Source organism: Triturus cristatus, chromosome 5_2 (assembly GCF_964204655.1).
Source record: "Triturus cristatus chromosome 5_2, aTriCri1.1, whole genome shotgun sequence".
Classification (NCBI taxonomy): Eukaryota; Metazoa; Chordata; class Amphibia; order Caudata; family Salamandridae; genus Triturus; species Triturus cristatus.
The window spans coordinates 8,830,270-8,845,927 of record NC_140588.1 but is presented as its reverse complement, the minus strand read 5'-3'; the positions used below and the strand labels follow the sequence as shown (position 1 = coordinate 8,845,927).

Below are 15,658 nucleotides of genomic sequence, written 5' to 3'. Positions count from 1 at the left end.
TACATCCAGGCCTAGGGGGTAACGGCATTCCTACCCTGCCCCCTTTTGTAGTTTTTTTGCATTTTTTAGGACTTTGGCTCAGTCCAGAATCCCAAGAAGGCTGCACACACTTCCTAGTTGACGTTTTGGCAGACAATCAGCTCTCACCCTGAGTTCGGTCGGATCCGTGGAATATTCACGTCCCTACATATATAAAACTTTTTTTCTTTAATAACTCCAAAACTAATGAATGGATTTACAGAAAAAGAGATCTTTCTGGACCAAGATCTAGCTTTCTGCCAAATTTGGTGTTTTTCCGTTCAGTGTTTTGGTTGTAGTTGTGTCTAAATTCCCTGTGGGAAATTGCATGGGGAAAATGTGTTTTGGGACCTCCCTTTTTATTGCCCCCACTTGCTAAATCACCCCAAAACTTTCCAGACAGCAGCTGAAGTGATTGGGGTACTAGTTTTGAAAATTTCCTGAAGATTCATCACACAGCACCAAAGTAATTAGCAAAACGAAAAATGCTTTGTCAAATGAAACTAGGCCCTAACTATAAGTACCTACTGTCAGCTGACAGTAGGTAATCAACAAATCAAAGATTAAAGCAACGTTAACGTTGAGTGAGAATTTCAGTGAGAATGTAATGTTTTAAATATAGAAACCACTAAAATTCACAAGTTATAGTTATCTCTGGTAACTATAACTCATGCACTGAGGTAACTATAACTCACACCCACTGCAGGCACCCAACCCCATGCTGCGCATGGCCTTTGGTCATGCTCGGCAGGGGGCTGGCAAACAGGGTCTGGCCTGTGACCAACCCTCCCACAGGCAGTCAACCTCATGCTGGGCAAGGCCTTTATTCACCTGAAGGCAGCGAACCCCCCCCCCACAGGCTGCCAAACCCACACCACACACATCCTTTGATGACGCGATGTAGGGTTGGCCTTCTTACCCCGGGGACCCCATCCCTGGGGACAAAACATATATATTAAGGGAGGGGGCATGCAGCTTCCCTTCCCAAGCCTTTATGGGTCCTGGGGACCCTATCCCCCATGGCCCATTACTAAGAGGCGGTGGGCTGTGGCCTCCTTCCTCAAGCCTTATTGGGCCCTAGGGACCTCATCTCCTGGGAGCAAATCCAATCAAAAAAGGAGATGGAGACCTTGCAGCGACCCCTCACTGAGCCTCAGGGGGTCAGAGTATCTCCACCTTGCACCGTAAGTCTTTTTTTTGCATTTTTCAAGGGACTGAGTCCTGAGATGGCTGCCACCACTTCCTGGTTGATGTAGTGGCAGCCAATCAGATCTCTGCTTGAAATCTGTCAGATCCACAGAGGTTCCATGTCCCTAGATAAAAAAAGTTTTAGACTAAATTGCTCAAACACTACAGAACAGCTATACACCAAATCACAAAAGCACTTATTCTGGACTAAGATGTAGCTATCTGCTAACTTTGGTGTAAATGTGGTTTGGGCTATAGCTGTGCCTATACTTGCTATGGAAAAATGAATGAGAAAAATGTGTTTTGGTACCCCCTATTTTTCTTGGCCCCCACTTGACAGATCCTCCTGAAACTTTTTAGTTAGAAGCTGAGGTAAAAGTATATTTTGGGGGGAAAGTTTTGTGCCAATTCGTCAAATGGTGCCAAAGTTATTAGGAAAACAAAAAAATGATTCCTAACTATAACTACCCAGTGGCAACTGACACTGTGATATATGTGATATATGATATATATATATATATATATATATTTTTTTTTTTTTTTTGAATGAATTAGTTTCTGGTGTCTATTATTATATACGTATGTCTCTGCCCATCCAGGGCGTAACAAAACATTTAGCATTGGTATTCCGATAAATTTAGGAATTACCTGGATATGTAATCACAATGTTTGATTTGTATATATGTATATATGGATAAAATTTGGGAAATTAGGTATAGGAATAGACATTTCTGTACTAGTCCAAAATGGCTGCCAATTAGATCTGCCTTTTGGAGGTTTCTACAAATGTAACAGTCCTCTTTCTGTTGTAACCTAAAATGACGTAGGTTGAATAATGATTATTTAAACCGTGCAAACAGAATGTGCGTTGACATTGACAAAGGCCAGCATGGCCGAAACGCGTTTGTCTGCCTTGAAAATGGAATAAATAAGGAAATTTGATTATCATCGAGAGTGTGCGCCACGTTCTTGTGTCTTTGACGAGGTAACGTTTGAAGAAATTTATTGACGAATGCACCTTCGTATCCGGCGGCACCCATCCAGGAAGCAGTGCGGCGTAGCATCGGTGTGCTTTGGAGGAATCTCTATTTTGAAAAAAACGCCGGCACCGCCAGTAGATCAAATCAAGCGAACCGACGAAAACGGGAAGCGGAGATTGCATCAGGCAAAACGCAAAACCAGGACTGGAGCAGTATCGGAGGCGACCGAGTCGGAGGACGCGCAAGCCTATCGAGAAACCAGCCCGGGTGAGTCGGAGATGCCATTTGATATGATGCACTTGTGAATTTACTGGCTGGATGTTTGATATCTCGAACTCTGCAAATAACTAAGAGTTAATACGTAAAATATGGGAAGGTGGTAAAAACACAGACCCTGAATCAACCCGCGAGTGTTCAAGGCAAGCGCAACAATGTTTAGCGAGGAGGAGAGGCTGGAGGCAGCTGCCACAGTCTTCACAGTAAAAGCGAATGAAGGAAGTAAATATAAAAAACAACGAGAGCAGCATACCACCAAATTCTCTGAAGGGGCTCTTTCAGAAACTTGAAAAAACTTACGAAAAAGAAGTGCGCAAATGGTGGGAATCAACATCGTTAACACGCTACCTCGAGGTTGATCGCATCCCTCGTGGATTAAGAATCTACACGGTGCCATCCCACGAAAATCCGGACCCTAACCTGTTATTAGAATGGTCAGAACATACAACACGATCAGCAAAGGGGATGGTAGAGATCCTGATAAAATACGCGGTCAGCGATAGAACGAGGCTCTTGGAGCAAATAAAGGAGCTTGAGGAGGAAATCGCAAAGGATTCAGCAACAGAGATAGCTGACAACCTAAGGCAACAAATGAAGCAGCGCTTGCTCAAATACGAAGAAGTAATAAAAAAGCGCAAACATGAAAAATTTGCCCGAGACCAACATGATTATGAATCGGGCAGAGTACTCACATTTGCAAAGAAATTCGATATACCAAGAAAATCGGTACAAGAGGCCAAAAAAGGTAATGCAGAAGCGACAAGAGATACATCAGAATCAGAAGTGGATCCAGAATTATCGGAACCAGAGGGTCCGACAGAGAACATGGGAGCAGGAGTAAATTTTCCAAAAGAATACGAGGTTATTCAGCAATCATGGCGCCAACTCCCTCAGAGAACGAGACCCCCGGACGGAGAAAAAGGAAAACAAGAAGGGGGGAAAAAAGGCAAGTGTGCAACACACCCCGAGGGTCACCAGAAGCAGAAGAGGAATGAACAGGAAGTAAAACCTGATGACCTAACAGTAGTAAACCTGTCAAAAAGAAAATTAACAAAAATAGAAGAACAGGTATTACGAAAAGGTTTATCATTTTGTCCAACAAATGATTGGGACTATGTCCAAACAAGAATTGACCTTTACTTATTCATACGTAAACGGAAACTAAATAAAATGTTCCATGGAAGACCACAAAAGTCTGTGAAAGATCCGAATCAGACAACTGACCCGATAGATCTATTGACTGGAAGTGAATTACCAGCTTTAAGAGCTCTCCACAGTTTAAGAGAAGAAATTGAAGGAGATGATATAATCCAACCGTCCAGCGACACAGCATTCTTAGAACAGAACGAGATAATACAAACAGGAATGGCCTCAAATCTAAAAAAGAAATCTAGATTCATACCACGAACAGCGTATGACATGATTGACAGCTTCCATGATGTAGTAATCAGAGATTTGGATAAATTAAGATCTAATCCGAAAGAAACAAGGAAGAAAAATCAAAACATCACGTTGGAACAACGTCAAGCCATAAAATCTCTACAAGAAGATTTGACAATTGTAATAAAACCGTTAGATAAAGGCGGAAATATTGTCATTCAAGATGGTGCAGCGTATGAACATGAAGCCTTAAGACAACTAAATGATAACATGTGCTATGAAAAAATCACAACTAGAGACTATAATCAAAGTATTTTGGAATTTTATGGGATGATTGATTTCTGGAAGAACAAGGGAATCCTTGGTCAAGACGAATATGACTTCATCAAAACAGAACATCCAATTACTCAAACCTTTTATCACATTCCGAAACTCCACAAAGATGAGAAGAGGCCCCCGGGAGACCAATAGTCTCATCGATGGGAAGCCTCCTGGAAAACACCTCTATCTTGGTAAACAGCATATTATGCCCATTTGTGTATGAACTGGTGTCATATATAAAAGATAGCACAGACTTTATCAAGATAATTGATAACACAAACTGGGAAGACTCTTTCTTTCTTGTAACGCTGGACATTACGAGCCTGTATACAAGTATTCACCATGGCCAGGGAGAAATTGCTGTAAAATCCTTCTTGAAATCGAGATCATTGTAATATATGGAACATAGTGAAATGATCCTACAATTTTTGTCATTCTGTCTGAGAAACAACATTTTCACCTTTGGTGAACAACTGTACATTCAAAAACAAGGTACTGCGATGGGCACGTGCTTCGCCCCCAGCTACGCGAATCTCTTCGTGGGCTGGTGGGAGAAGCACGTGGCATGGGCAGGAACCAATGAAGCATGGGCACAGAAAATAGGAATCTGGACCCGCTTCATTGATGATATTTTCTTTACATGGATGGGCAGCAGACAAGAATTAGATGAATACCTTGAAAGCCTGAATAAAAATGATGTTAATCTTCATTTTACGGGAACCATCAGTAAAAGGGAAGTACCATATTTAGACCTTATGGTATATGCTGAGAATGGTACACTCAAAACCAGATTATTCCGTAAACCCACTGCAGGGAATGCAACTTTGCATTTCACCAGCCAGCATCCACGCTGTCTGGTGAACAGTATACCGTATGGGGAATGTCTGCGTTTAAAAAGAAATAACACCACCAAAGAGAACTATGAAATTGCAACCAGAGAAGCGATGGAGCGTTTCAAACAGAGAGGGTACCCACAACAAATTCTCAAGGTAGCGAAAAGTAGGGCAGAAACTCGTAAACGAGAAGATCTTTTACACAAGGCCCCAAAAACCAACGATGATGATGTCACCAGACTCATTTTCACCTACTCCGCAGACTCGGGAGAAATTTATAAAATTCTCAAGAGACACTGGGGGATTCTCCAAGCAGATATAACCATCGGCAGGAGAATGACTAAACAACCTAGCATCACCTATAGGAAAAACGTTTCCTTAAAGGATATGTTAGTGCACAGTTACTTTTCCAAAAAGGACACATGCCACCATAATATCAAAGGCTACTACCCTTGCCTAAAATGTAAGGCATGTAAGAACAGTAAAGTCATAAAAACTTATCAGACCCCAGGAAGTAACCAACAAAAAAGTATAAACAAATTATTGAACTGCAATTCAGACTTCACAGTGTACTGTTTGGTATGTCCGTGCAACCTTCAATACGTGGGAAGCACGATACACCAAACGAAGAAGAGAATCTTGGAGCACATGCGTGCTATAACTAAAATTGACACCAACTACCCGGTAGCCAGGCATTTTGCCGAAAAGCATAACAGCAATAGTAATCTCCTGAAATTTTTCTGTTTAGATCGAGTTCCACCGCTCAGGAGAGGGGGCGACAGGATAAGGACTCTTAGACAGCTGGAATCAAAATATATCCTAGAATTACGCACCTTGGCACCGAATGGTTTAAACTGTGAGGAAGAAATGTGGATTCATGTTGGTTAGAACATCAGAAGGAAATGTGAAACTGTTAGAAATAAATGTGATATAAGAGGATGTTAGGGTATCAGGTGAAAATGATGAAATACCAATATGTGGGATAAGAGCTGATGGTGATAAATGAGAATCAATATTGAAAACAACAAAAAGGAAGAATGGCATGGTGAAATTAGAGCAACTCAAATGAATTAATGGTATGCCACTCAGAACAAGTTTATATACTTTATAGATATATGTTTTGAAGAAAACTTCTCCCTCCTGAAAGGAATTATATTTTGTTTAAAATTTTGAGTGATTTTATTTGTAAAATATCTGAGCCTACAGATGGATCAACAGAAAGTGTGGTTTAGTATAGACAATGGCCCATCCAGGGCGAGATGGAACATGAATGAATTAGTTTCTGGTGTCTATTATTATATACGTATGTCTCTGCCCATCCAGGGCGTAACAAAACATTTAGCATTGGTATTCCGATAAATTTAGGAATTACCTGGATATGTAATCACAATGTTTGATTTGTATATATGTATATATGGATAAAATTTGGGAAATTAGGTATAGGAATAGACATTTCTGTACTAGTCCAAAATGGCTGCCAATTAGATCTGCCTTTTGGAGGTTTCTACAAATGTAGCAGTCCTCTTTCTGTTGTAACCTAAAATGACGTAGGTTGAATAATGATTATTTAAACCGTGCAAACAGAATGTGCGTTGACATTGACAAAGGCCAGCATGGCCGAAACGCGTTTGTCTGCCTTGAAAATTGAATAAATAAGGAAATTTGATTATCATCGAGAGTGTGCGCCACGTTCTTGTGTCTTTGACGAGGTAACGTTTGAAGAAATATATATATATATATATATATATTATCTACTGGCAGTCGCCAGTAGATAGTTATAGTTAGGACCGAGTTTCCATAGGAAATCTCAAAATTCTATTTTGAATAACTTTGGCGCCGATTGACGAATCCTCGCGAAATTTTCAAAACTAATGGGGCGCTCCGCTCCTACCCTGAAAGTCTTGGGGTGATTCGTCAAGCGGGGGCCGAGAAAAAGGGGGGTCCCAAAACACGTTTTCCCCATGGATTTTTCCTTAGGGACTTTAGTCGCAGCTACAGCCCGAACGGCTGAACAGAATTACGTGAAATTTGGCAGAGAGGTAGCCATAAGGTCCATGTAGTGCCTTTTGCAGGTTTGGTGTAAATCTGCTCAGTATTTCCAGAGAAAATAGCATTTAAATCAATATATATATCTGTACGCGCGCAGCGTGCGCGCTGGGTGCGCGCACATTGCCGGGCGCGAGCGCAATTCTGATTGGTTGTTACATCTTAGTAAACATTCGAATCGGTCGAAACCAGGAAGTGTCGGCCGCCATTTTGTCTCTCGCACTCTGAGGGGGTGAAAAACAAATGTGGAGAACGTGAAAAGGGGGCAGGGTGGACAGTTCCTGACCCTCTAGCCGTGGTCAGGGGGTCCCAGAAGGACCCCCAAGGGCAACATTTTTTTAAATTTTTTTTCCGAAAAATCACCGAGTGCGCGCACCTTGCGCGCACCACCCAAACGGAAAAAATTCTGCGAAGTTCGCGCAGAGTGCGCCCACTCCATGATATTAAAAAAAAAAAAAAAAAATGTAGTTGGCCCTTGGGGGCGAAGCGTTCCGTGGCCACTAATTGCGAAAAGTGGGCGCGAGGTGCGCGAAGAGCACCGTGAGCCCACTGTGTGCGCACGGCGCGCAAAGCGCACCGGTTGCGCACGGCACGAACTGCGTAAAGTGGGCGCACGGTGCGCGAAGCGCACCGTGTGCCCACTGCGCGCGCACGGTGCGTGAAGCGCACCGTTCGCGTGCCGAGAAAGTTTTGTTTAAAAAAATATATTAATAAATACATAACTTAGCATTTAAAAAACCGTACAAATTCACTGAAAAAACCATAGGTTTCACACACGTTATAGTTAGGAATTAGCATTTAAAAAACCTTGCAAATTCACTTAAAAAACCATAGGTTTCACACATGTTATAGTTAGCTGGGCATTTCCCTCGTAAAAAACCAATGAAATTCCCCGTTATAGTTAGTGCAGGCAACTATAACTCACGCGACCGCAATCCGCTGCTGATGACGTCAGATATTACATCACTGATGACATATGTGTCTTTCTGAAAAAAAAAAATATGAAATATATGTATAGCTAAAGATGAATGGAAGAAGACATGGGTAAATAAGTGTCTAAATACAGTGATGTAATATCTGACGTCATCAGCAGCGGATTGCGGTCACTTGAGTTATAGTTGCCTGCACTTACTATAACGGGGAATTTCATTGTTTTTTTACGAGGGAAATGCCCAGCTAACTATAACATGTGTGAAACCTATGGTTTTTTAAGTGAATTTGCAAGGTTTTTTGAATGCTAATTCCTAACTATAACGTGTGTGAAACCTATGGTTTTTTCAGTGAATATATATATATATATATATATGTGTGTGTGTGTGTTTCATGTGAAAACCACAGCTGACGGCTATTGGTGAGTGCCAGACCTGTTTTGCATGCAGCCACATGATGGTAATATATATCTATACATAAATATATAATTGAAAAATACCTTTTCAAAAATGTAGCTCAAATTCTGGCTCAAATGCAGAAAACCACTGAAAATTGGCAGTTATGGTTACCCACGCACATAGCACACACCATAACTCGAGCCACACACCATGATGTTCTCTTGACAGCTCTTTTCTTTGTATCTGTGCGGTTAGTCATTTGGTGTTTAGAACATGGCGTGCAGCAAGAGATGGTGTGTGTGTTGTGTTAGCTATTAACAATAACTGTAAAACTGGAGTGATTCTCTGCATTTCGGGCAGAACCATAATTCTGTTTTTACTGTGCTTATTCAGTGAAGTGCTTGTTTTTTTGTAGTGATGTACTTAATTTCCAACCCCAACCTTCAACCATGTGCAACAGGTGTTGGACACAGGGCATGGGTTATCCTCAGTCCCTGCATCTAACCTGATATGAGAAGCCAACACACCCTCTACATGGCAGGCTACAGGGTCTGGCTATGGAGAGACTCTGGCTCTCATTTAAGAGGATTTGGCCTGGGGCAGTAATGCACCGTATTTATCCAACACGGTGCATTCCTGTTCTTTCCCACACTGGAAATGTTTTAGCAGCCTAGTGCAAAAGCACGAACCCTTGCACCATTGTGCAGGGGTGCCTGTATTGTTGGCAGGATGGTTTAACCCCTTCAGTGCCCCGCCCTTTCCCCCTCCTGTGCCGGGCCTTTCATTAGCGGGCGGGGTCCATGACGAGATAGTCTCGTCATGGGCACAGCGCAACCGTGCTCCATGACGAGACTATCTCGTCATGGGCATTGAAGAGGTTAAGTGGAAAGTGCAGCTGAAGCATAACTACGGTGACCACAACTGTGTAATATACATTGTCATTTAGGGGTTCTGATGACATCATAAACCACATGACCTAAGGCTGTCTGGTTTGTACAGGACACCAGAACCTCAAAATGGCATTATAGGACCATATTATACATTAGCCGTTATGTATATTTTATATTACATATTTATTATGAGATTGCTAGTGTGAAAAGGCTGTTTTATGTAGTGTTACTAATAATCACACTGATTGGAGTTGGAATGTTTAGCTTTTCTTTACCTTTTCATGAAGAAATTGTTGATAAAACAATTGACATTGGTAAGAGCCAGTGGATTTATAACATTCTGTGGCTGCAATGTTTTAGCATATAATCATGAATTTATCTGATTAATAATATTGTTTGCCAAAAAGTTTTTACGCCCAAAATGCTTTAGCTCAAATCGATAAAAAGAATACTGCCACAAAATGTGTCAAATAAGTAGGTTTTTTGCTGCATAATGAGCTCTTTAATGCCTCATAATACTAGTAATCCTGGCAATGGTAAACATCTCTGCAGAGTGGTTTGTGGACTGTCATGATGATGAAATCCATATTTTACAAGGAACAGTGGAGTATTTTCTACATTTCATGATTCTCTGTGAAATCTGGGTTTTTATATCACTGCATTTTGTGCAATATATTGCACAAAATTCAGTACTATAATAACCCAGATTTCACAGAGAATTAGTTTGTAGGCTTTCTATACTCTTAAATTGAGGAAAGAGCAAGGTATCATGTTTTTCTGTGGGCAGCACAGAGATAACTGTACATAGGAATAAAAGGACAGCACAAGGGATAGACAAAAACCTGCCTTATCCTCAGTTATGACTTAAGCATACTAAAATTACAAACAAAATATAGAATGTTGTGAAAAAAGGTAAAATATCACCTATTGATTTCAATATTTACTCAAACTTGCAGGGTACAGCCAGTTGGGGACAAATTTTAATTTTTGTTCTCTCAATTGTTTTCAATTTTTAGGCCATCAACGGGGGGAGCTAGAGAGCCTGGTACAAGATGGCCGCATACTAGTTCTGCTCTGACGGCCGGAGCGGAGACTCGGCGGAAAAACGGAGGCTGCACCGACCGAAAATGACCTAAGGTCGGAGAATTGAAAATCGGAACGCATGTGGAGCATAATGATGCAGGTCTGACTGCCCAAGGTGCTGCCATTTGTGAGAACGCCGGACGGCTTGACCGGCAGCGTAGCAGACTGCGAAAATGGCGCCGCGAACTGGAACTGCGCGGTGAGGAAACTCTGCTTGAGATGACGACGTTTAAAGCAAACCCAGCTGCTTACGTGTGCGGCCCGGCATGCTGTAAGTACGGATTGCGACTCACCCAGTAAATTTGACGGGGCTGCGGGGGACAAATACCGGGATGATGACCGATGATCAGGCACCTAAGATGGCGGCCCCTGCTGCACTGACTGTCTGTTCCAAACTGAGCGCCTTTGTTGCTGAGTTGTGACCATCAAGAAACCGCCGCAAACTTGACTGCACCATTTTACCTGCGCACTGACTATACTTGCGAGGGTCATATTAAAGGTGTCAGGGCTGAAGCGTAGCCTGCAGAGCGCACTGTACCTGCGCTGAGCGGACGCACCGCCGCTGTGTTGGCCTGCATTGCGGCATCGGCAGGTAAGGGGACAAAACACGCGACCGAGACACGTCCTTCGGTCAGTGAAGTGAAGACGCCTTGCCACAGTGAGTAAGGAGATCTGCGCTTGCCCTATACACTTCAGTGCTTGGTGACTGGGGGCCCTTCTCAGCGACAACCTGACAGTACAATTGGCATCAAAGAGGGCCCGGCAGCTACACTGGCGCATGCAAAGGAAGAGCTGGCAAAAAAAGTGGGCTGCTGCTGTCTGAGACGTGCCGTGGGTGCCTACTGAGCCCCCTTGGGAACATTCACCGCAGTCTGTGCTTATAAACACTCGCCTTCAACAGCAAGACCCACTGCTCAGAGCCCTGATACCTAAGATCGCGATGCGGTTTCCTCAGAATGGTTAAGCCCGATAAGCGACAAACCAAGCTGCCATTTGAGCCACAACACACACCCAGACTCCCGGGCACATCGGTGGAAGCGGAATTGGATGCTGAGCTGGAGCCCAACGCCAAAATGGAGGCGGCCCTGCAGGCCATTCAGCACAGTCTTCAAGCCATTGATGGCAAAATAGACGCTCTCACCATAAGAATGGATCACGTCCCTGCTCAGCTTGATAAGCAGGGGGAAAGGCTGGAGGAGACTGAACAGAGGATATCAGCGGTCGAGGATGAATCCCATTCAACCACGTCCAAATGCGACGCTGTGGCAAAGTTACTGGAAACTATAAAGGCGAAAAACGAGGATTTAGAATCCCGGTCCCGGCGCAACAACCTGCGTGTCGTGGCCGGGCCTGAGAGTACTAACACCGGTAAACTTGAAGACTACATAGAGAAAATGTTGCGAGATATGTTCGGGGCAGAAAAGTTTTCATCGATGCTGATTGTGGAGCGGGCGCACAGGTCTCTCGCCCCAAAATCGCCGCCAGGTGCCCCGCCACGACCAATAATAGCCCGAATTCTCAACTACAGAGACCGAGACATGGCCCTGAGACTGGCAAGGGAGAAACAACCGTTGACGTACAATGGCTGTGAGATAGCCTTCTATCCTGACTTTACACTAACGGTGCAATTGGCATGCAAGGAGTATGCTTCGGTAAAACAGAAGCTGCAAGACATGCACATCCCCTACGCCATGCTCTTCCCAGCCAGGCTCCGACTGACACATGCAGGCAAAACTCGAGTTTTGCCAACACCTCAAGCGGCCCAGGAATTCATCAAGCATATCCGACAACAATCTGCGAAGGATAAAAGAAGCACCTCGCATCCGGATTCAGACTGAAAAGACACACTGGTGAAGTACACTCTAGGAATTGCCTCACAGCTGATACCTGGAAATTCCCCCTCATCGCGATGGAAGGGTGAGATGACAAGATCCTCGCAGCATCTGCAGTCATACGTGATAACAGGTTTAGACTACTGAACTCCTACGGACCTGAAACCTGTGCCCCCACTATGGGTATGGGAAATAGTAGCATAGTTTTGCTGCCTGCAATCTTAGCCATCTGACAACAGTTAAACGGTCTCGTATTACTGTATGTTATTTGTGTAGAATATTTTTCTTTTTCAACAGCATACTAATTCTACGTGTTTGCTGCTCCGGCCTCATCTCTAACTGAACGGGTCACTGAGCATCTAGTCGCCCTTTACTGGGTGATCCCCACTGACATTCAGTTGTCATTTTTATTACTGTCTGGGAAATGTCTTTGGCATGATTGGGATGCCGAAGTGGGTGGGGGGGGGATAGTTGGGTTTTGTGTTGTTACTTGCCAGCCATCTACATTGCCTCAGGCATATTGCGCACTTACGCGAAAACATACAAAATACCACTGTATGACCATGTTACTGATGTTGCTTTTAGACCCCCTGAATGCCATTCAACAAGCCCCAATGGCCCGACTGCGCTGCATTACTCTATATGGCTGATAAAGCTACGCCATTGAAATTAATCACGTGGAACGTGCGGGGTCTGAACAACCCACGTAAGATTAGACAGGTATACGCCTATCTAGACAGGCACCATATAAGCATTGCTCTTCTCCAAGAAACGCGCCTTGTTACAGAAAAGGATGGCACACTGGGGAAAAAATGGGCAGAACTGTTGGCAGCGTCTTCATACTCGCCATATGCCAGAGGGGTAATAATCTTAATCAGCAAGGGGACACAATTTATGAGTGAGCAGACACTAATAGATGACCATGGCCGCTATGTCATAGTAACAGGGGTTCTGCGTGGTTTCAGAGTAGGAATCATTAATACTTATGGACCAAATGTTGATGATCCTGTTTCTTTAACTAATTAATGGAACATCATCAGAACTCTTCCAGCCATGGAATTAATATGGGGAGGAGACTTAAACGTTGCCCTGAATAACACCTATGATAGGTCGCAACACACTACCGAGCAACACCAGAGAGCGGCTTCTACCATCCTGAATGGAATGTTGGAGTTCCACATGCACGACATTTGGCGCCTGCGTAATCCATCATTGTTGGAGGGCCCTCACACCTCAATTGTACACAATAGCTGGGCACGCATTGACTACTGGTTGATCACTGAAACAGCCTGCACGTGGACGCAAAATGTACAACATTTACTAAAAACATTATCGAACCACAAGCCTGTAGTTCTTGCGCTCACAATACCAACATATACTCCACCTCCATACATATGGAGATTCAATGCGACGTCCCTTCTAGATCCCCTTTATAGAGAAACAATACATACAGCCATAGAAGACTTCTTCACACTAGATGCCAATACAGTAGATAGTGCTGGCACTATATGGTAAGCCTTTAAGGCGACTTTGAGAGGTATTTGTATCAGTACAACAGTTGGGATTCTGCGAGACATACATACGCAGTTGAGCAACAGCGAAGGTCGTATAAAGCATCTAGAGACGAAGTACGAGACTACCAAAAAAGCGATGTTACTGGGAGAAATAAGGAAAGAAATAACAACGTATAACAAACTCACAGAGGATGAAATGAAATATATTTCCCGTAGGCACATTGCCCGCAGAGTGGGGGAGGGGGGCAGACCTGGACGCCAGTTAGCGCACAAAATCCGTATTGAACACAAACAACACGTGGTACTGAAAATGCAAGACAGGGCAGGCGAGCTGCACTATAGCAATAATGGTATACTAAATGCTTTCGTAGACACGTATAGTGCACTATATGCAGCGCCGGACACCCCACAAGAAATTAATGACTACCTGGAAGATATAGCGCTACTATGGTTAAGTGATAGCGCAAACTGCTTGCACAACCCATTGCGCTGGAGGAGGTACAGGCTGCCATCAAATCCCTACCTAATGGCAAAGCCCCGGCACCTGACGGGTATACCGGAGAATTCTATAAAGCGTATGCGGACTTACTCATTCCCCATCTTGTGGCAATGTACGACAAAGCCTATACTAATAAGATACTCCCTCCAACGTTAAGAGAGGCACTAATAGTGGCTATCTTGAAGCCAGACAAACAACCAGATCGTGGGGAGTCCTACAAACCGTTATCTCAAATACGGACACAAAGATTCTGGCTAGGATCATTGCCACCAGATTGCAGCCATTGCTGCAGGTCATGGTCCTCCCAGATCAGTCTAGCTTTATCCCTAATCGATCGACCTCACACAATTTACGCACCATATTTGCGTTATTGCACCAGCTCAAACCGGAGATGAAGGCGGCTGCGGTCCTCCTGGACGCAGCCAAGGCCTTTGACTCCATTGAGTGGCCATATCTTTTCACAATTTTACAAAGGATGGGCCTAACGCCGGTACTAATACACTGGATCCAATTATTATATACCAAACCCACTGCAAGAGTAAAGGTAAATGGCCACATCTCGGATGTATTTAATATCCAAAGGGGCACACAACAAAGATGCCTTTTATCCCCCTTGCTCTTCTCCATTGTAATGGAGCCACTGGCCTGTAAAATACGCCAATGCTATGCACATACTGTGCTCCGATTTCGGCTCCGCCCCATTAGCATTTCCATGTATGCAGACGACATGGTGCTCTATATTAGAGACCCGACTACGAATTTGAACCCTGTCCTCAGAGAATACATTAAATTCAGTAGATACTCTGGCCTGCAAATAAACTGGGACACATCTGCAATACTCCCACTCACAGAGAACACCCGGCCTCACCCGCTGGAATTCCCCTTGATGTGGCAGACAGACCCCATTAAATATCTGGGCATCTGGATCCACCGCAACCCGGAAATTGTCTTAAGAATGAACTATGGCACTGCTGTAGACCGAATTGATACTGAAATACGTAGATGGATTACACTCCCTCTTACACTGGCAGATCGGATATCCCTGATAAAAATGGTGGTCCTCCCAAAAGTATTATATCTATTCACGAATATTCCAATAACCCCACCTACCCCAATATTTGACAGACTGAAGGCGCTATTGACAACACTAATATGGGCAGGCAAACAAGCGCGAATAGGATTACACACACTGATGCTGCCATATCCCTCGGGCGGCTTTGAGGTCCCCAACTTGTTTTTATATTACTTATGCACGCAAGTCCAATTCGCTCACTATTGGTATCATCCAATCAAATACATGTCACATATAGCGGTGGAAGATGGAGATGCCAACCCTATACCACTTGCTGCCATTCTACCGCACAAACGGCCGCATCTAGCAAGGCAGGAGATAAACACCATCCGCACTACCTCCACTCCATGGCTCAAACTCGGCCAACTGGCAGGGAAACTATCCCTGGGTATGCCCCC

The 15,658-nt window shown here is 43.8% G+C and overlaps 1 protein-coding gene across 1 annotated transcript in view; it reads right to left on the bottom strand.

Annotated features, from left to right (window-relative positions):
- Positions 1-15,658, bottom strand: part of DNAH5 (dynein axonemal heavy chain 5) — a 5,853,083-nt gene that overhangs the window by 3,176,162 nt on the left and 2,661,263 nt on the right. The window lies entirely within an intron of this gene.